The following is a 20849-nucleotide window of genomic DNA, read 5'->3' on the forward strand; positions in this document are numbered from 1 at the left end:
ATTGGGACCCCAACACTGAAGCAGCAGAGAAAACTCCAGGATGTGTCTCAGTGCACAAGTGGAAATTTCATTCCAAAAAGCAAAAAGGTTTTCCTTCTTTATCCAGAATGAGGATTTAATGGGACTGGTGATTTAATGAGACATCTCAAAAGTTTTTGGACTGGTCACTTCTAAATTCCACAAACTTAAGCTTATCTGCAGGACTTTGGTAAACAGATTCAGGTTTTCCTCAAACCAACATTTGGAAACCTGCTGCATTGGGAAAAATACATTTATGGTCAGATGTCAAAGTTACTAGCCTTAGTTTCAATATTGTTGGCATAGAGGCCTCTAATATAATGTCTTGTGTTAATGCTCATAGAGATTGTTTATGAAACTGATAATATTGATTGTCAATTGACCAATTGTATATTCTCAGAAATGGTGACTTCCTTTCATTCTGTGATGGGTTTGAGGCAACCTCTCTTTGTAATGATGCCTGTAAAAATTAATGAGTCCTGGTATGAGGAACAAGGATTATAAATATTGATAGAGGTAGAAAAAGCTACATGGCAAGCCTTCACAACCCATGGTATAACCCCTGCAGAGGCTGGTAGTCAAAGACGGGTAAGAGAATTGTGGAGAAATATCCAACCTAAGACAGAGCATGAGTATTGAACTTCTCATGGCTTGATGACGGGTAAGGGATTTCTCTGGACATTTCTCACCTAAGACAGGCACAGTCTTTCTGCTGAGCTGGGAAGCTCCCTGCTCTAAATATAATAAAAAAGGGGGAATTGTGGGAGCCCGCTGGCATTTGACATTGGAAAAGTAACTTCTACCATTGAGGCATTGACACAATCTATGACTCTATTTGGCTTTTCTGAGATGAGGGTCTCAGCTATGCAGATGAGATTGACCTGGAGCTCTCTGTGTAATCCAGGCTAAGCTCACTGTGTAATCCAGGCTGGGTTTATGGGATTATGGGTGTCGACCTGGAGCTCACTGTAATCCAAACTAGTTTTATGGGATTATGGGCGTGCACCACCACGCCCGGCAAACAATACCACTGGACTCGTCAGGTTGAGTGGGGCCTTCGCCTTTACATCAGCGGCCGTGATCCGGGTCTCACCTTTTCCATCAGGCTTTTGAAAGAACCACCTCAGTTCAAACCCATTGCCATTGGCCCCAACCCCCTTCTTTAAGAATGTTGCTTTTTTAAAGATAAACTGGGCCTGGTGGATGATAGCATTAGAAGGGTTGAGGAAAGCCTCGAACAAAGGCAGAGGCAACGGGAAAAGGACGAATCTTGGTATCAAAATTGGTTTTCTACCTCCCCCTGGCTGTCCACCCTGTTACCCAGCCTTTTAGGACCCTTTATTGGCTTTATGCTGTTGATTTCCTTTGGCCCATGGGCATTCCGCCGCCTCACGAGTTTTGTTAAGAACCAGGTTGATGAGGCCACCAAACACTCCATACAAGTGCACTACCAGCAGCTCTCCTCTCAGGACCCTGAAAATAGCCAGCCCGCTGGTGACCATGGGTTCCAACCCCTAAGCTTTGTAGAATTTGAACAGATGGCTGAACGCCGTCGTTCGCTCTGCTCCAGGCTGTGGAGATGTCTCCGACGGGATTAGCTTGATGCCGGTACCTGGGGGCAACGTGACTGCTGGAACACCTATGCATCACGTCCAGGTCCGGAGGCACATCAAGTAGCCTAAGACATGAGCCCTCCACCCTAATCTTGCTTAATTTTATACAGAGAAGGGGGAACTGTGAGAGACTGCTTGGGCCTGCATAAGATGGCTGCCCTCAACCTTAGCCTTTGCCTCGGTGGAAAAATCCCACTAGACTACATGCGTGACTTTTGGCAGGTCTAGCCCCTGGGCAAACAGGGAATCTTACAGAAAAAATAGCCCTTTGTGCTAACCACAGGGTCACGGGATCTGGAGCAGGAGGCCGGTGGTATTTCCTTGTCCTGCTTGCCCCTAGGGATTGTGAAGTTAAAGATTGCATAGGGTTAATTGTTGATGTACGCCTTCCCACTTACCCCTCCCCACATTTGGTAAAATACTGATTGCTGTATGGTTAAATGCTTGAGTGACTCATGTGATTGATTTGTTTGAACTGTCCAATAAGCTTGCTGAACCTTCCCCCTGGGATAACAGTATATAATCGTTTTGCTGAGCCAATAAAGCGCCTTTGATCAGAAACCAGACTTGGGCCGTGTACTCTAACTTCTTAAAGATTTCCTCCACAGACATTCAAGATCGGATCGGCCTCTGATGACCCACGAATAAGAGGCGGCTTTCACCTCCTATTCCCCGCGGGACGGGGTCCCCCCAGAGAGCCGCAGGACAAAACCCATATGATCATATGACCAGATGCAGAAAAAAGTTTTGACAAAATTTAACACACCTCCACTATAAAAATCCCAGAGAAAACAAATACAGAAGACCTTACTTGATAAAAAAAAAAAAAAACGTTTATGATAAACCAATGGACAACAACATATTAAGTGGGCTTTTCTTCTAAAATCAGGAATAAACAAGGTTGCCCACTATGGCAACATCTGATCAATACAGTACTCAAAACATTAGCCATAGCAATTAGGCAAGAGAAAGAAATAAAAGGGATATATATACAGGAAACAAAGAAGTCAAATTGTCATCATTTGTAGATGACATGATTCTCTACACAGAAGACTCAAAGAACTCCACCAAAAAACTCTTAAAATGAATAAACAATTTCAGCAATGTAGAAGGACACCAAAGTCAATAGCATTTATGTATATCGATAATGAACTCACTGAGAAAGAAATTAGGAAAACAATACCATCTACAATACTATCAAAAAAGGAGAAATACCTTAGAATTAACCTAACTAAGAAAGTGAAACCTCGGGCCAGGGATTTAGCTCAGTGGTTCTGCTGCTTGCCTTGGCAAGCACAAGGTACTGAGTTTGATCCCCAGCCAAAAAAACAAAACAAAACAAAACAAAAACCAGTAACAACAGAAAGTGAAACCTCTACAATGAAAAGTATAGGGCTCCGAAAAGGGAGACTGAAGAGAATGTCAGAAACTGTCCTGTTTCTGAGTAGCAGAACTAATACTGTCAAAATGGTTATACTTCCAAAACTGTTGCATACATTTAATGTGATCCTGATCAAAATACCAACAGCAGTCCTCACACAACTAGAGAAAACAATTCTACAATTCATATGGACCCAGAACAGCAAAAGCAATCTTAGGAAATAAGAGCAAAGCAGGAGGCATCACAATACTTCCAACTTCAAGTTATACTACAAAGCAACAATGATAAAAAAAAAAATGGCATGGTATTGTACAAAAAAAGAAAGGGGGATCAATGAACAAAAGATGCATAAACAACCCAAGTCATATTCATCCACTTGATCTTCGAAAAAGGGGCCAAAAACATACATTGGAGGAAAGATAGCCTATGCAACAAATGGTGCTGGGAAAACTGGCTATCTGTATGTAGAAGATCAAAACTGGACCAATAATTCTCACCAAGTACTAAACTAAGATAAAAATAGATCAAAGAGCTAAACATTGAAACAGAAATAATGATCCTTCTGGAAGATAAAAAAGGTAAAAGTCTTGAAGTCACAGGTGCAGGCAAGAACTTTCCAAACAAAACTCTAATTGCACAAAACATAGCTCAAATCAACAAGTGGGATCATATCAAATTTTTAAAAACTTGGAGCGGGCAGTGATAGTTTCTGTGAAACCTGTTGTCATCCTTGTCGGTGCAGCAACACCCACACCTGCCATCACCATGATTGGGCAGATAACCCTTTGTGGCACTGTCAAGGATCACAATGGCTAGGTAAGCCAGATCACTATCACCCCACAGTTCCTGGAAATGACACTGTCTGCCTCTCCAGACAGGGCTATCATCATGTGGAAGCTGACCAGGGATGAAACTAGTTATGGCACCCCTCAGTGTGCTCTGAGGGGTCACTCCCACTTTGTCAGTGATGCTGTCATCTCCTCAGGTGACCAGTTTGCTCTCTCTGGCTCCTGGGATGGGACCTTGTGCCTCTGGGATTTTACAATGGGCACCACCACAAGACAATTTGTAGGCCATACCAAGGACGTGTTGAGTGTGGCCTTCACCTCTGACAACCGGCAGATTGTTTCTGGATCCCGAGACAAAGCCAAAAAGTTATGGAACAGTCTGGGTATGTGCAAATACAATGTTGAGGAGGAGAGTCACTCAGAGTGGGTGTCCTGTGTCCATTTTCCACCCGATAGCAGTGACCCTATCATCATCTCCAGTGGGTGAGACAAGGTGGTCAAAGTATGGAAATTGGCAAACTACAAGCTGAAGACCAAGCATATTGGCCATACTAGCTATCTGGACACTCTGACAATCTCTCCAGGTGTGTCTCCGTGCTTTGGGAGCCAAGGATGGCCATGCCATGCCGTGGTATCTCAATGAAGGCCAGCATCTTTATACATCAGATGGAGGGGACATCATCAATGTCTTGTGCTTCAGCTCTAACCATTATTGGCTCTGGCTGCTACCCACCCCAGCATCAAGATCTGGTACTTGAAGGGTAAGATCACCGTAGATGAACTGAGGCAAGAAGTCATCAGTACCAGTAGCAAGGCAGAGCCCTGCCTCCACACTCCCCAATCTCTGGCCTGGTCTGGTGATGGCCAAATTATGTTTGCTGGGTACAGAGATTACCTGGTGCAAATGTTGCTGGTCACGACTGGCACCCTCTAGAAACATATCAGCTTTAAAAAATAAACTGGCTTTCTTTTTTTTTTGGAAAAAAATTCTACACAGCAATGAAAATCAACATAGCGAAGAGACAATCTACAGAATGGGAAAAATATTTTGCTATCTCTTCCTTAGATGGAGGGCTATATCTAGAATATATAAAGAAATTTAAAAATTAGACCTCCCCATAGTAAATGACCCAATCAAAAATGGGCAAGTGAATAGAGATTTGAATAGGGATTTCTCAGAACGACAAATGCCAGTAAATGTATGAAAAATGCCCAACATCCTTGGCCATTAGAGAAATGCAAATTAAAACAATGCCATCATTTTCATCGTGCATCAGAAAGAATGGCAATCACCACTAAATCAAATAATAACAAATGTTGGTATGGTTGTGGTTAAAAAAAAAAAAAAAAAAAAAGAACCCTTTTCCATTGGTGGTCGGAATGTAAAACTAGTGTGACCATTATGGAAATCAATATGTAGCTTTCTCAAAGAACTAAAAACAGAAATTCCATTTGACCCAGCTATTCCCCTTAATGGAATCTCCCCAAAAGAGTTAAAGTCATCATATTAAAGTGATCCATTCATACCAATGTTTATAGCACAATCGATAAATCCTGGAAGCTGCCTGTATTCCATCAACAGATGAATGGATAGATAAAATGTGGTATCTAGGCATAATGGAATAGTACTTGGCATACAGGAGGATAAATTTGTAGAAAATTGGATATACCTGGAAAATATAATGTGTATGAAATGTCAGACTCACAAGCTTAACTGCTATGACATATCACTCATTTGATTAAGGCAAAGTATAAATAAGGAGAAAAATAAAGGATTAATAGAAGGAAACAGGGACTAGGTCTTTCTCAAATGGGAAGGGGTCCAAGAGGCTGAGGGTGAGGGAGGGGGATGGGAAGTGGAAGTCAGAAGATATAAGATGTGTCAGGTATAGAAACCAAATACAATGAATGTGAAATTATATGTCATTAACATGAACTAAGAATTATAATAACAATGGTAATGAAAATGCAAGCAAGTGATCTAGAGATAGGAGGGATGTGAGTGGGGAGGGGATTGGGAATTACAAAGAATCAAGATGTGTTTGTTACATACGTGTGCCTACTCCCTAAGATGAATGTACACTTTGTGCATTTCCAAATACGTACTAACAGATTAAACGTTTAAACAAGAAAACTGAGGTTGTGTTGGGAGATAGAAGTATAACCTTGACATTTTCATTTTCATACCCAATAGGCTGAGGATGGCCAGGTGCACTGTCCATTACCAATAGAACCTTACATTCCAACTCTTCTTCTCTCCAAAGTATTATTTCACTTCCAGGGTGAAGCACTCACTGGCATAAACATTTCACAAAAAAGATGACTGTCACCCCAGACCTTCTGATGATGCTGTCAGACCATGGGTGGCTAGTTTTTGTTTGTTTTTGAAAGTGTGGGTTCTTCATTCTATACACTGTACCTGGCTCCATCATTTCCCTGCAAGGTTGCAGCACTGTAATGGAGTTAATGTGTCTTTCTGTATTCTACATTCTGGTGCCACCTCTGCACCTTTAGAAATGCAGGTTCTACTGGCATCTTCTTCCAGAAGAACGCAGCTTCATCATCACAATGGGAAACCTACTTTTGTTGTTGTCCTATCTCCCTGAGTCTCCCAAAGATGTGGCAGCAACTTCATAAGTAGATTTGTCTTCTGCCACATATTTTCCATACTTCTGAGTCCAAACTTATTCCTGAAGCAATGCTACCCTTCTTTGCTTGTAGTAAATAATGTGGTCACTTGTTTGAGGGAGATTCCTTGTTAACAGAGCACAGTCTTTTCTGTTGCAACAGGAGCGCATTTTCCGTTCCCATTTCCCAATCATAAATGTAATGCCTTTTCCATTTAACTGAGGATTTAACACATGATCTCCCTATACCTTCTGCAGTTTGAGGTATGACAGCAAAACTAGTATATTTTTTTCCTTTCTCAAATTTCAAGGATAGGAGATTCATTCTTGCCACTGATTAATATTCACATTCATATAAGGATGCAGTTGATGTTAAATCAGCAGATTTACAGTGATGGGTCAAAATTCTATAGTAACAGTATCAGAAGAAACAGCAATTCTCTGATAGCCACCAGCTCTTGATAAATAGCAAGACCCAGAGGCAACTTGGGCAGCTGCGGAGCTTTAAACAATCTGTGGTATGCTTTGGATCTTCAATGCTCCCTCATCCCTAACCCCAAAGCTTACATGCTGAAGGCTTGCTCCCCTGGTGCAGTAGAAAGATGAACTTTGGGAGGTGACTGGATCAGGAAGGCTCGGACCTCATCAGTGGATTAATACACTGATGGAATAGTTTAATGGGCTATTGGGGGAGGTGGGGTTTAGGATTGGGGGGGTCTAGTTGGAGGAAGCAAGCCAGGGGGTATTTGACCCTGAAGGGTATGCTTTGAACTTCTTTCTCACTTTTTGCTTCCTGGCTGCCACAAGATGGGCAACCTTGTTCCACTATGCCCTATCTATGGTGATATTCTCCCTCACCACAGGCCCAGAAACAATGGAGCCACGAGACCATGGACTGACAGCTCTGAAACTGTGAGCCAAAATACATCTTTTCTCCTTTAAATTGATTTCTCTAAGGTATGTTGTCACAGTGAGGGAAAGCCGACCAACACACCCTGCATTAAATGGAGTGGCTGAACTCTGATAAGGGAACTCAATAAAGGGAAGTGGGACTCTAGCATGGAGGTGTGACATCCTTTGCATGTGCCTCTGCTCTGCTACAGATTGAGAGGAGCAGCAGGCTCAAAGCCAGAGCAATGTGGCCCTTGGCTGCTGCCACCCTTTATTGCTCTTGTTACCTTGGGCACTTAACCTCTTAGGACTCCTTCCCATTTTCAAAATTTGGGATTTTTTCCTGAATGATACCTTGGAGCTCTTCCATTTCTGTAATTCTATTTTTCTGAAGAAATGGACTGATGGAATGGGATAAGGGGTGGAGTACTGATGACTTCAGAGAATTCGTTCCTGAGTGGAAGGGCAGGTGTGTGTATGAGTTCTAACCGCCTCGGCAAAGGGTAGAGATTTCATATGTGTGTGTGTGTGTGTGTGTGTGTGTGTGTGTGTGTGTGTGTGTTACTGGGGACTGAACCCAGGGCCTTTGCACTGAGCTACATCCCTAGCCCTTTTTATTTTTTGATTTTAATTTTGAGAAAATGTCTCACTAAACTGCCCAACCTAGGTTCCCTTGCCTTAGCAATCCAAAGTACTGAGAGTACAGGTATGTATGACTCGGCTGCTGCTTGTCAGTTTAATGCAGGAGGAGAAATTCTCACTTTTCACTTAAAAGATTGATTTCAGGATCTTAACCTACAGAAACTTTTCAAAGTACTTACAAAAAGAGAAGATAAATCTTAGTTTTTAGCGTGGGTATTTTTATGCCTACCAAAAGTGACTCAGGTCATATGTTAGCAGTTTGAATGCCTCAAGTAATCCTTAGTCTTCTCACCATAGTCTCCCCTGCACCTTAGGGTCCACAGCACAACAATACACTGTAGACCTCAGAGCTTTATTCATCATCACTTTCTCCTGGATAGTCTTTTCCCTCCTTCACCTACCAAATCCTGTTAATCCTCCAAGGCTCAACTAAGTTATGCTCCTCTATTCCATTGGAATTGCTTCTTCCTTATTCTTACATAATTCACTTAATCTTCTGTCACAGCATTAGGTAGAGTGTTTTTTTTTAATCACAATTTATTTTGAAGGAATTTGCCTTGATAGCATAAAGTATCCTAAGGGAAGAGAGTCTATGCTCTTACATTTCCTAGTACTGTGAATGATTTAGAGGGAACTAAAAAATGGGCATAGTGAGAAGCAACATACCTTTGCAGTTCAATATCAATTTAATTAAAGTTATTTTCCCTTTTATACAGTCATGGACCATATGCTCACAATGTATAGACCATACACAATGTCCTTATGATTTGTAACAAAATAAATAGCAAGTAGGACACATTTCATGTCCAGTGGGAATATTTCCAAATCAGCAAGTTCCAAGCAAAAGTTAGTTTTGATCTAAACAACCCTTGGGATGGAACAACAAGAATGATTCTAAATGGGCTAAAGAAACACTGGCAAAGCCTGTCAGGGAAATAAATACTGAGAAACCAAGAGCTCAGCCTGTACTATCACTGACAATAAAGAAAAACTTGGATTCCTTATTTCATTTTCAAGTCTCTGTGGTTTTGCAAAAGGTGACTATCAAAACAGTAAGTCAGTATCTCAGCATCTCAAAAATAATGCTTCTAATAATTTGGAAGAGACTGGTTTATATCAGGCCCAGCTTCATGGTATGTGACAGCAATTTAGCTCTTATCTCCTAGGAACCTTGCACATTTTATTTAAAACACAGTAAACACATAAAGGAAAAGAAAGCTAATTTATACTTATTTTGTTCAGTACTACATATTGGAACACATACTTTTCTAAACCTCATCCACTGAATAGTATGAGAAAGTAAACAACTAACTCAAATTTCAGCTCCTTGTCTCTTTTTGAGAATCTACAGTATAAGACACATAACATAAACTTACCATCTCAACCACTTTTAAATTCTGCATACAGTTCAGTCATGTCAAGTGTATTTATATTGCTGTGAATCATATTCCCAAAACATTTTCATTCTGCAAAACTGAAGCTCTACAACTACTGAACAACTTCCTCGTTGTCCCTTCTCCCAAGCCTTCGTAACCACTTTCCTACCTTTTTTTCTATGGATGCTACTATATTAAACACCTCATATAAATGAAGTCATACAGGGTTTGCAGGTTTTGTCTAGCTTATTCCACTTCGTATAATATCAATGTAGCAGCCTGTGACATTAGGGTCCACGGCACAACAATACACTGTAGAACTCAGAGCTTTACTGACAGCCTTTCTAAAGATAAATAGCACGCCAGTGCATGTCTGTATCACACTTTGCTTATCCATTAATCCACTGATAAGCATTTTGCTGCTTCCACTTCTTTGCTATTGTGCCTTGTTTCTTCCCATATGAAACTGTTAAGCAGAAACAAGGTATTTTAATATTAGGACACAAAAGGACAGAATAAGAACAATGGAAAAATTCTAAAGTCAGCCTTTACCCAACCTGAATCAAAATGGCTGGAAATGACAAAATATTTGGTGAACCTGTTTACCTTTGCAGAAAATGAAACATTAGACTCCTTGAATTGTTAGTCTGACTATATCAAAGTTAGAAATTTAACTTAGAAACATCTAATATGAAGTGCTTCATAACGCTGTGTTCTCCAGCCAAAGAGAATTGTGTCCATTTCCAGGAAACCTAAATACATAATCATTAGCAAAAATAAAAGTGACTGTGTGACTACAAATTTATTCTATTTTTAGTCCAACCTGAGATACACAGTATGGAAGGCTAGACAAGTCTTTGACACTTCTAAGATGGATAAATCATTTCTGTGCCCTAAAAAGTTTACAAATAAGGCCAGCGAAGACTCAGAAATAGGGCAAATTTTAACAGGCTTACTACTATACAAAATATGCAAATGCTATGAGAACTGCAAGAACAGTAATTGTTGCTTGTCATTCCCAGCACCACCCGTCCTCATTTTTAGCTCTTATTTCGCTTCCAATCCAATTAGGATATTACTGTCAGGTATCCAAGTTAGGGCAACTTAAAAAGAAACTCTACGGAACTTCTTTCATGCCACTTACTTTCATAGCTCCAGCAGACTGCAGTAAGATCAGATGTTCTTAGAATAGTTAGAATTAGACATATTACATTTAGAATATATTTCTTTACATGTAGAATTCTATATAATATAAAATTGTCTATAGTAACAGTTAGAACTAATTGTTTTTATATTTCCTCTCAGTTTGGGTAATGGCAGAGTTTGAAAGAAAAGACTGCTTTTAAATTCAAAGTAAATTCATAACAGTAATATAATCTACATAAATTCAGGCAGTCCCCAAATAGTAAACAGACTGTGCTCCAAAAATCCACATTATAAGTCAGCCATCTAGAACAGATAAAATATTCTGACATGGGAATAAGGGAAGCATTCTATTTAGGTTCTTATGCTACTCCAAAAATCTGTTTAATATATACAAATTAGATTTACATTAGGTTCACAAAATAACAAAGACTAGAACAGAAAGAATAGAAAAGGGACTTTAAAACATAAATAAAATAACTAGTAGAAGGAGGAAAAGAACTTTTAGTATATGCTAGATACTATGCTAAACCCTTTGGTTGATGACCTCACAACAACCCTAGGGGAAAGAATTATTATCATTACCTATGTTAAAGGTAAGGACACAGGGCTCAGGGTGTAGCTCAGTGGTACTTTGCTTGCCTAGCATTCATGAGGTTTGGGTCCAATCCCCAACACTGATGGAAAAAAAAAAAAGATGAGAAAACATTACATGGAGGGAAAAATCCAGACACAAGAGGCTACAAACTGATTCCATTTGTGCAGAACGTCCAGAAAAGGAAAAGTCCGAGATGGAAAACAGATTAATAGTTGCCCAGGGACTGGATTGAGGGTAAAATGGGAGGAGGTGGGGGCTGTTATACTGTCTACCACAGCCACTTCTCTAAGTGGGTTTTAAAATCAAATCCAGACGCAGGCAGTCAGAGCACCTGCTTGCTTCCACTACATGCATGGCCCATGCAACAAGATGTGGAGACAGCTCTGACACTCCTTTCTGCATACACTGGACCATCACAGGGAAGGGTTTCGCACTTGAAGCAAGCATCTTCAGGGCTCCAGGGGCAGCTGTTTTAGATTCCCAGATGTGTTAGCTAACAATTCACATGCATGGAAATATCCAGACTAGAATGAGAGAATATTACCCATCTCTCTCCAAGAAACAAGTGAAAATGTTATAGGAAATCCTTCAGGAGACTCAAATGTCAGTTATAGTCTCTCTGTCTCTTTTCTATTTGATCCCCCCAATAAATAATACAACTGTCAGTGTCCTAAAGCCTATTTGATTTTTGAATAATAAAGGCCATTTAAATCATTTTTGTCCTAGTTTTGAGTGAAATATACCTGAAGATATAAGAAAAAAATAAGTTCAATTATAAAACAATGCAAAGAGGAAATAAAGATAGATTGTCCAACTTACTAAAAGAAATCCCTTGGTTCTACTGCCTCCATATCATCTCAGAGAAAGAAAATATCAGAAAATGAAAAAGAACAAACTGAATTTTCCCACCTATAACATAAAAATCTCAGTTGAGGTATGAAAATGATGAAGCTGGCAGCTCATGAAGAGAAAAGGATAAAGAAAGAAAGAAAAAAAAACAGAGGCCAGGACAAAACATAAAAGTATCCCCAGTTCCCTTGTTAAACCACAACCCAAATGTACAGTTTGCTCTTTAGTGTTACAGGCACTATCTTTTGCAAAGCTTTCTCCTGAGAAAAATTTTATAGGCCTATTGCTGAATATAAATGAAACAATATACATTTGCAAAGCAGAAATTTTGCAAAAAGCTCTTAACACAAGTAATAGTTACTAATTAGAAACCCTATACTCCAGCCAGGAGAAAATTCGAGAAGAAATATTAACAAAATTATATTGATGGAAACTGATGACCTACTCCTCAAAAAGCACAAAAAGTGCACTGTAGCAATTCTCAACATTTTTTTTTCTGAGTTTATTGGTACATTTTAGGTATACAGTACAGTTACATTCATCATTGGGATCCTGTACCTTTACATGAAAGGTCTTGGTTCTCATTTTTTCCCCTTGTCCCTGCCCTCCCTTTACCCCTCCTCCCCTCCCCATTTACAAACATTTTATTTCCATTTTTCATTTTCTGCTATTTTTTTCTTTCCCTTATTACCTTTCTCCTACCCTTCCCACTCTCCCTACACCTTTAGCCATTTTCTTCCTATTTCACATTGCCAATTATCTCATTAGGATCTTATGTACTATTATAGTATGTTCACACCAGAGAAACTATTTGATACATATACATGTGTGACTTATTTATTTCACTTAGGGGTATATCCTCAATATGTATCCATTTTCCTATGAATGAATCCAATTTATCATTCTTTATGGCTGAGTAGTATTCCATTTTATAGAAAAACCACATCTTCTTTATCCAGTCTCCAACTGATGGGCAAATGGGCTGTTTCCAAGTTTTAGCTATTACAAACTGTGCCGCTATAAACATAGGCAAGGCGCGCATATATCACTGTGATATAATTCCTTTAATTCTTTTGGAAAGATACCCAGCAGAGGGATGGCTGGGTCAAATGGAACCTCTAGTCCCAGCTCGTTGAGATATCTCCATATTGATTTCCATAGTGGTTGCACCAGTCTGCACTCCCACCAACAATGGAGAAGGGCTCCTTTCTCCTCACAACCCCGCCAACATTTGTTATTGTGTGATTTTTTGATAGCAGCCATTCTTTGTGGGGTGAGGTGAAATCTCAGTGTTGTTTTCATCTGCATCTCTCGAATGACCAGTGATGCGGAACATTTTTTCATATACTTACTTGCTGCTTTTACTTTGTTTCAGAAATGTCTGTTCATTTCAGATGCCCATTTTTGAATTGGGTCCTTATAAATGGGGGGGACTGATTGTTTTGAGTTCTTAATATATTTTAGATAATAGTCCTTTGCCTGAGGAGCAGCTGGTAAAAATTTTTTCCCACATTGTAGGTTGTCTCTTACTTCTGTTGATGGTTTCTTTTGCAGTGCAGAAGCTTTTTAATAAGATGAGATCCCAGTTGTTGATTCTTTCTGCTAGTTCCCATGCTACTGAGCATTTGTTCAAAGTGTTTTCCTGTGCCAGTGTCTTCCAGAGTTCTGCCTAACTTATCTTCCAGCAAGTTTAGTGTTTCTGTTTTAATATTTAGATTTTTAATCCACTTGGATTTTAATTTAATGCATGGTGAAAGATAAGGGTCTAGTTTTAATCTTTGGCAGATTGAGATCCAGTTTTTCCAACACCATTTATTAAAGAGGCTATCTTTCCTGCAGTGGTGACAGTCAGCTCCTTTGTCAAAGATGACGTAGCTGAGTGCATCTGGAGTTGTTTTTGTATCTCTCAACATTTTTATAAAGGAGGTCCATCTTACAGTTCATTTTTAAATCCACATTTAGAATGCTAAAGGCAGTTTCAGATAAAAATAGTGAGTGTTAATTAAATTCCATGATTAGCTTACAGAAACTCACATAACCCATAGAAGTTTGGAATATCTAATACTTGAAATGGAAAAAAATACCATTGCAATGAAAGCTTTCAGACAAAACATCCAATAAAAAAAAAAAAAAAAACCAGAGTGACAAGGTGTATTTACCTAAAATACACTCATTCATTTAGGAAACAGTACCAACACTTGCCAAGGATAGAGTTGCGTCAAAACAAACCGCACCTCTGTGAATCACTGATTCTTGATGACGAAGGTCAATTATAAAATTCTAAAATCAGCCTTTACCTAAGCAAAGGAGCCAAAATGGTTAGTGAACAGACTCCCTGAATTCAGTTGGTCTGATTATAGCTAAGCCTTGGTGAGCTTGAGAGAATCCAAAATAAGACAACTTAATTTGGAAACATAAAATTCCATATAAGGTGCTGTATATTAACTTAACTCTATAGAATTCTTTGTGTGGGAGGAGAAGAAACATATAAGTAAGTTGATCTATAATATCAAATACTGAATTAATGCAGATAATTGAAGGATTAATTTAACAGAAACTTCTCAGATTTGGTCTATGTTAAAGGGTTACCAAAATGGCTTTTTATCTAATACCATTTCACTTCATAACTTATAGATTCTTTTTACATTATACACAGTAGCTGTTTCATGAAGCCATGAAAAGTAGATGTGGGAAAACAGGCAAAGCGAAGGAGGAGGGGCCGGGGCAGGAAGTAACAGGGTGTGAGTCAAAGGGAGAGGATGAAAGAGACTGAGGAAGATACTAAGTGAGCATCTGCTTGACAGGATTTTCAAAAGGAGAAGAAACAAACTCAAGGTCTGTGGCAGGATAAGATGAAAGAGTCAGCATTTGTACAATTTTCCAGAAGGAAAAGAAGGAAGGCGGGCAAAACATCACAAATCAAGAGTTTCCCAGCTTAGGGTAGGTTTGGCTGTGATCTAAGTCAAGGGCTGCTGAATAGGGCTCTGGAGTGAAGCCCGAGGGTGTGCAGGGTTTACCCTCTAGAGTTTTTATCTCATAATGAGAAGCTAGTGAATTATGTATGGGCTGTACACCATTTACTAGCAGTACCTGTTGTCCTTTCTGGACCAGCTGGTCAGTGAAACGCATGTGGGTAATATCAAGAAAGAAAAAGTAAATGACATAAACATTCAGCAAGATGAATTAATTATAAACATAAAGGAATTCTATAACAACCATTCTATTCCACAAATTACATGAAATATAATTACACACATTATATGTTTGTTTACATGGAAAGATGTTCATGGCATCCTGTTAAATGAAAAAGCCAGTAACACAATTTATATGTGAATATTTCCTAAGTGTAAAAATTTTTGTGTAGTTTTCAGAAAGAATGCTCAGATAAACATTGATAAGTTGAGTCACTGGGCAATTTTTACTTTGGCTTTTGTAGGGTCATTATTTTAATTTTCAAGGAGTATCTTTTTTTTTCAAGGAGTATCATTTTAATGAAACTAATGTTATTTAAAAATAAGAAACTATAAGGGGTAAGGGGAAAAAATGAGAATCAAGACTTGTCACGTAGAGGTACAAGATCCCAACAATTAATGTAACTGTACTGTATCGCTAAAATGTACCAATAAACTCAATTAAAGCTGAAAAAAATAAAAATAAGAAACTATACAGGAGTATATGTGTCTGTGAAGTTTAACAATCTGATTATTAGCATTACTACCTCACCACACTAAACAAACAGCTTTCAATAAGATATTCCCTTGCTCTATAACAACAGGTTGTATAACCAAAAAGATTTATCTGCAGGAGACAGCAATATTGATCATGCCCAAAGCAGGCTGTAAGCAATGCAGGCTGTAAAGAGTCAACCCCACCGTTTGCTTGTTTGAGTCTGGCTGAAGCCCCTGTGCAGAGGTCAGAATAACTCCCACCCAAATTCCATTCCCACAACTAAAACCTTCTAGCTAGAAGGACAATGTTCTAATTACAACCACATATTTTGTCTATTCTGTTCCTAATCTGAGAATGCTTTGTCTTACCCTTTACAAGCTTTGTTCACATTAATCTCCATAGAAACTGCACAAGTGTGTATCCTATGTAATTCTGCCCTTGCACGTAGCTCACCTTTAGCCAAAATGATCAACAATAAAAATCAGTGGCTTGGACTGGTGAGCATCTTTTTCATTTGCACCTGCATTGGTCATCCTGTTCTGCCACTTTTTGACTCTCTTAGTTCTTTTAGTTTTTTTCCCTCAGGCCTGCATGGTACACTGGGCAGGAGACTGCAGCCTACTGCAGAGGTTTCTGGTAATGTTTCAGGGGTCCCCAGTAATTCTCAGTACCGTAACAGTTCCATCTGAAATCATTTTAGTAAGGATAATAATTTCACTTAGTGTTACACTCTAGCAATATGACTTTCATTAATAAAAGGCATTATTAAACTTCAAAATATACCCTTTCCATACATAATTTTTATGAAAAGTATGTAAAATATATGATGTTAAAGGTAAGAAAGCTTCTTCTCTTGAGTAATAGGCAGTATCCATATATGTGCTTTTCTTGGAAGCTATTTGATCTATATATTCTTAGTTTAAGTAAACTAGAATAAATCAGTTCACCGGTAGCAGTAAAAATTAATGTATACCATAATATCATTACATAGTATTAACCTTTAAAAAGTATTTCTAGTTAATAAGTAATGCTGATGGGTGTGTATTCTTTCTACTTTTACAAAATAATTGTAAGTTTCCCTAGAACAGTAAGATTGGGTCTCTTTCAAAAGTTTTTCTTTAAAACAACATGTGATTGCATTTTATAGCTTCTTGTTCATAGGTTATAACTAAGAATCAGGATATAAACTCAACAAGAAAAAATCAGCACAATTTTTATAAGTCATAATGAATCTGCTGAAAATGAAATCATGAAAGCAGTCTCATTCATAATAGAAAAGTAAGATATGTAGGAATAAACTTAACCAAGAAAGTGAAAGATATCCCCAGTGAAAATTACACCACAGTGATGAAAGACATTGAAGACACACACAAAAAAACTGGAAACACCTTCCACATTCATAGTTTGGAAGAATATTGTTAAAATATCTACATCACTCAAACATTATACAGAGTCAATGCAATCCCCACCAAAATACCAATGATATTTTTCACAGAAGAAAACCCCCCTCAAATTTATGTAGAAGGACAAAAGACCCTAAATAGTCAAAGCGATCCTGAGCAAAGAAGAAAAGTAGAAGCATCACAATATTTGATTTCAAAACACACTGCAGAGCCACAGAAATCAAAACAGCATGGTGTGGATATGAAAGTAGAAATATTGACCAATGGAATAGAATAGAGATCCCAAAAATAAACAAGTGTGTCTACAGCCAACTGATTCTTGAAAAACGAACCCAAAATATGCACTGGAGAAATAATAGTAAACAAATAGTGCTGGGAAATCCAAATATTCCCATGCAAAAAAACCTGAAGCTTACCTGTATATATAAGGAGCTAAAAAATGTAACACAAAAATGTAATGCAGTTAAAAAGTGTGCAAGTTATCTGAATATTTCTCAAAAGAAGAAATACTGGTGGCTAACAAATACATGGAAAAATGCTCAATATCAAGAGCCATCATGGAAATGCAAGAAAAAAAAGTACAATGAGAGGCCATCTCATCCCAGTTAGGACAGCTAATATAGGCTGCTTGTTGGATTGTAAATTATAGAGAACAGAATGAAGATTTTTTTAAAAAAAATTAATAGTAGATCTATTATATGATCGTTATCTGACATCTGGGTACAGACCCAAAGGAAATGAAATGAGTGCACTAAAGGCTCTGCATGCTCATGTTTTCGGTACTGGGGATTGAACTTGGGACCTTGCACTTGTGAGACAGGCAGTGGAACCATTGAGCTAAATCCCCAGCCCCATGGCGATATTAACAATAGCTGAAATATAAAATCAGCAACTATTAGCACATTAATAAAGAAAATGTGATACACACAAATGGAGTATTATTCAGCGATAAGGAAGAATATAATTATGTCACATGTAATAAAATGGGTGGAACTTGGAGTCATTGTATTAAGTGAAATAAGCCAGACACAGAACAAGTACTGTGTGTTCTCTCATATGTGGAGGCTAAAAAGAAGCTGACCTGAAAGTGGAATAGTGGCTACACCAGATAGGAAGGATACGGGAATGGGAAGATAGGAAAAGACAGGCTGGATATGATCAGAAGTTACTATATGCAGACATGGATATACCATCCTGCCTCCCATTAACGTACATAATTACTATGTCAATAAAAATTTAAAAAGAAAAAGTAAAAGGAAAAACCACATAATTATATTACACAGCTTCTTGCTTACATGTTTGAGAGATCAGTCTATTATTTGGTGCTAAAACTTACAAATAACATGGCAAAACACTTATGCCATCTGAAACATACTATGCCACATTAAAAGTGTTTCAAGCTTGCAGTTATCCGCCTTCTCAGTGCACCAGTAGTAAATGGGTCGGTGGGTGGGTGTGCCTCTGAAGAAATGTGTGTGTAGTGCGTGCTGTTTGCCTACAGCACCCTCCTCAGGCTACTGAACAATAGCACCAGTGAAAAAAAGAAATTGTAAATAACTTCTCATATGCCAAAAATCTCAACAGGTTAGGCCTCCATTCAGCACAAACCAACATTTCCTCGAGAGTCAACAGAAATACCTGCCATCTTCCTAGTAAGGTTAAGCAACAGGATTCATGGGCAGTGTAATTTTGCAACGTTCATATGACTGAGAACTATCAGAGCAGTTCATTTAGTATAATGTAAACAGAGGGCTCAATTCACTCAACAAATATTAACCAAATACCTATTGCTTTCTTTGCTGGTGGAAAGTGCTCCAGAGAATATCCAGGGTAAAGGCAAGTGAGCACTTGACCCACAGGATTATATTATGGGCCAAGGAGTAAGGAGATTATATACATATTCAAATTAATTAATTATTTCACAAGAAAGGTACGATAGTACAAGGCAGGTCACAAAGACTGGTCACAAATTCTGAATTTGGGGAGATGATTTTTCTGCTTTGTGGTTAAGAATTATTGTTAGCAAAGCCCTCCTAGAGGAGCTGAGTGGTATTTGATACAAGACTGAAAGACTGTGTGACTGATACTCCGTTTTTATGGCAAGGAGCATCTTGGCCTGTGAGTCACCAAAGTATTACACATCTGCTCATTTCAATAAGGCAAATCTCCAAAGATACACTGCATACTGGTTTTTTTAGTGCTTCTCCTGCTATAAGGTGAAGGAGTCACATCTTCAGCATCATAATTAAATAGGTAAAAATTGGGCACTTAAAGCCCTACCCTATATAAAAATGCTACAGTTTAAGTGTTTACATCCCTGTTCTTATGCAATACTCTTTGCCTGCAGTGAGAAAAAAAAATAGTGCCTTTTACTGAGGAAGCATACAGCACAAAGACACCTGTCAATTATTCACGAACCACAAGGTGACCCCAAGTAGACTCTGGCTTGGTTCCCTGTGTAAACTGTGGTCCTAACCCCAAAATGTTCCTCTAGCAAGAATACAGTTTTCTCTTCCAATTAACTGGATATTCCCCCTTACATCTCGAAGGTCAGACATTGGAGCAGAATGGAAAGCAAGCATCAGTTCACTTAGAACATATGCTCCTCAATTTCTAACGGGTTTATCAGGGTGTAATCCCCTATGACAAACAGCAAGTTGAAAAGGCATTCAATACCTGTAGCCTACCAAATATCATAGATTACTAATACAGTATGCTATAGACCACTACTTGCTTTCCTTATGAGCACAGGGCTGACAAGACTGTAGATCACTGCTGCTGTCCAGAGTCAGAGTATCCTGCCACCAGACCAGGGAATGATCAAAATTCAAAATCTGAAACACCATTTCTACTGAATGCGTATCACTTTTATATCATTGTAAAGCTGAAAAATTGTGAATTGAATGACCCATCCCTTCTAACTTGATGTTATGCTGCGGGTGTCTCCCAAGGCTCTGTGTGTTGATGTTGAAATACTAGGAGGCTGGAAAATGATTGCAACTATGATATTTAGAAGTGGGGTGCTAGAGCAGTGATTAAGATTAGAGAACAGTTATGGGGTGGATCTCCATTATTGAGTCCTGGTGGCTTCATAAGAAGAGACCAGAAGAGATTCCCATTCAAGAGGACTCTCTCACATGATGCTGTACACCCCTCAGGATGCCTTGAACAAAAAGGCCCTCACCAGACATGGACCATGCCATTTTCTTTATAACTCTTTTCTTATAACTTATCCCATCTTTTCTTTATAATGCAGCCAGTCTGAGGTACTATTATTAACAATGGAAAATGGATTAAGACAGTTGGGAACCATAATTACTGACAAAACTATCTTACATGAAGCCTTCCTATATTACATCATGGTAAAAACATAAAATTTACCATTTTAAGTATACAACTGAGTAGCATTAATTATATTCACATTGTTTTACAACAAATTTCCCAAATATTTTTATCCTGTATAAGTTAAACTACATCCATTGAACAACTTTTCTTCTTTTCCCTGTTGGTAGCCAGCATTCTCCTGTTTTTTATAAATTTGACTACTTTAATTATCACATGTAAGTAGAGTTGGTACTTTTCTTATGGAAAGTAGCTTAGTTCACTTAGCATAAGTTCCTCCGAGGTTCATCCATATTAAAACGTGTCACAAAATGTCCTTTCCTTTAAAGGCTGAAAATAATAATTATATACTACATTCATTTTTTTTTATCTACTCAATCATCAGAGGAGACTTGGATAGTCGCCACTTCTTGGCTACTGTAATGCTATTTTTAGCAATGATGTCTTCAGAACCCATTTTAACCTTTTTGATATCTATATATCTATGTATTCCAGAATTGGATCACATA

At 38.5% G+C, this 20849-nt stretch overlaps 1 protein-coding gene and 1 pseudogene across 4 annotated transcripts in view; one reads left to right on the forward strand and one right to left on the reverse strand.

Moving 5' to 3' along the window:
* Fam13a (family with sequence similarity 13 member A) overlaps nucleotides 1-20849 on the reverse strand; it is a 312174-nt gene that overhangs the window by 177574 nt on the left and 113751 nt on the right. The window lies entirely within an intron of this gene.
* LOC104852723 lies at nucleotides 3778-4734 on the forward strand (annotated as a pseudogene).

Source organism: Fukomys damarensis, unplaced genomic scaffold (genome assembly GCF_012274545.1).
Source record: "Fukomys damarensis isolate Sample0158 unplaced genomic scaffold, DMR_v1.0_HiC HiC_scaffold_32, whole genome shotgun sequence".
NCBI classification, from domain to species: Eukaryota; Metazoa; Chordata; class Mammalia; order Rodentia; family Bathyergidae; genus Fukomys; species Fukomys damarensis.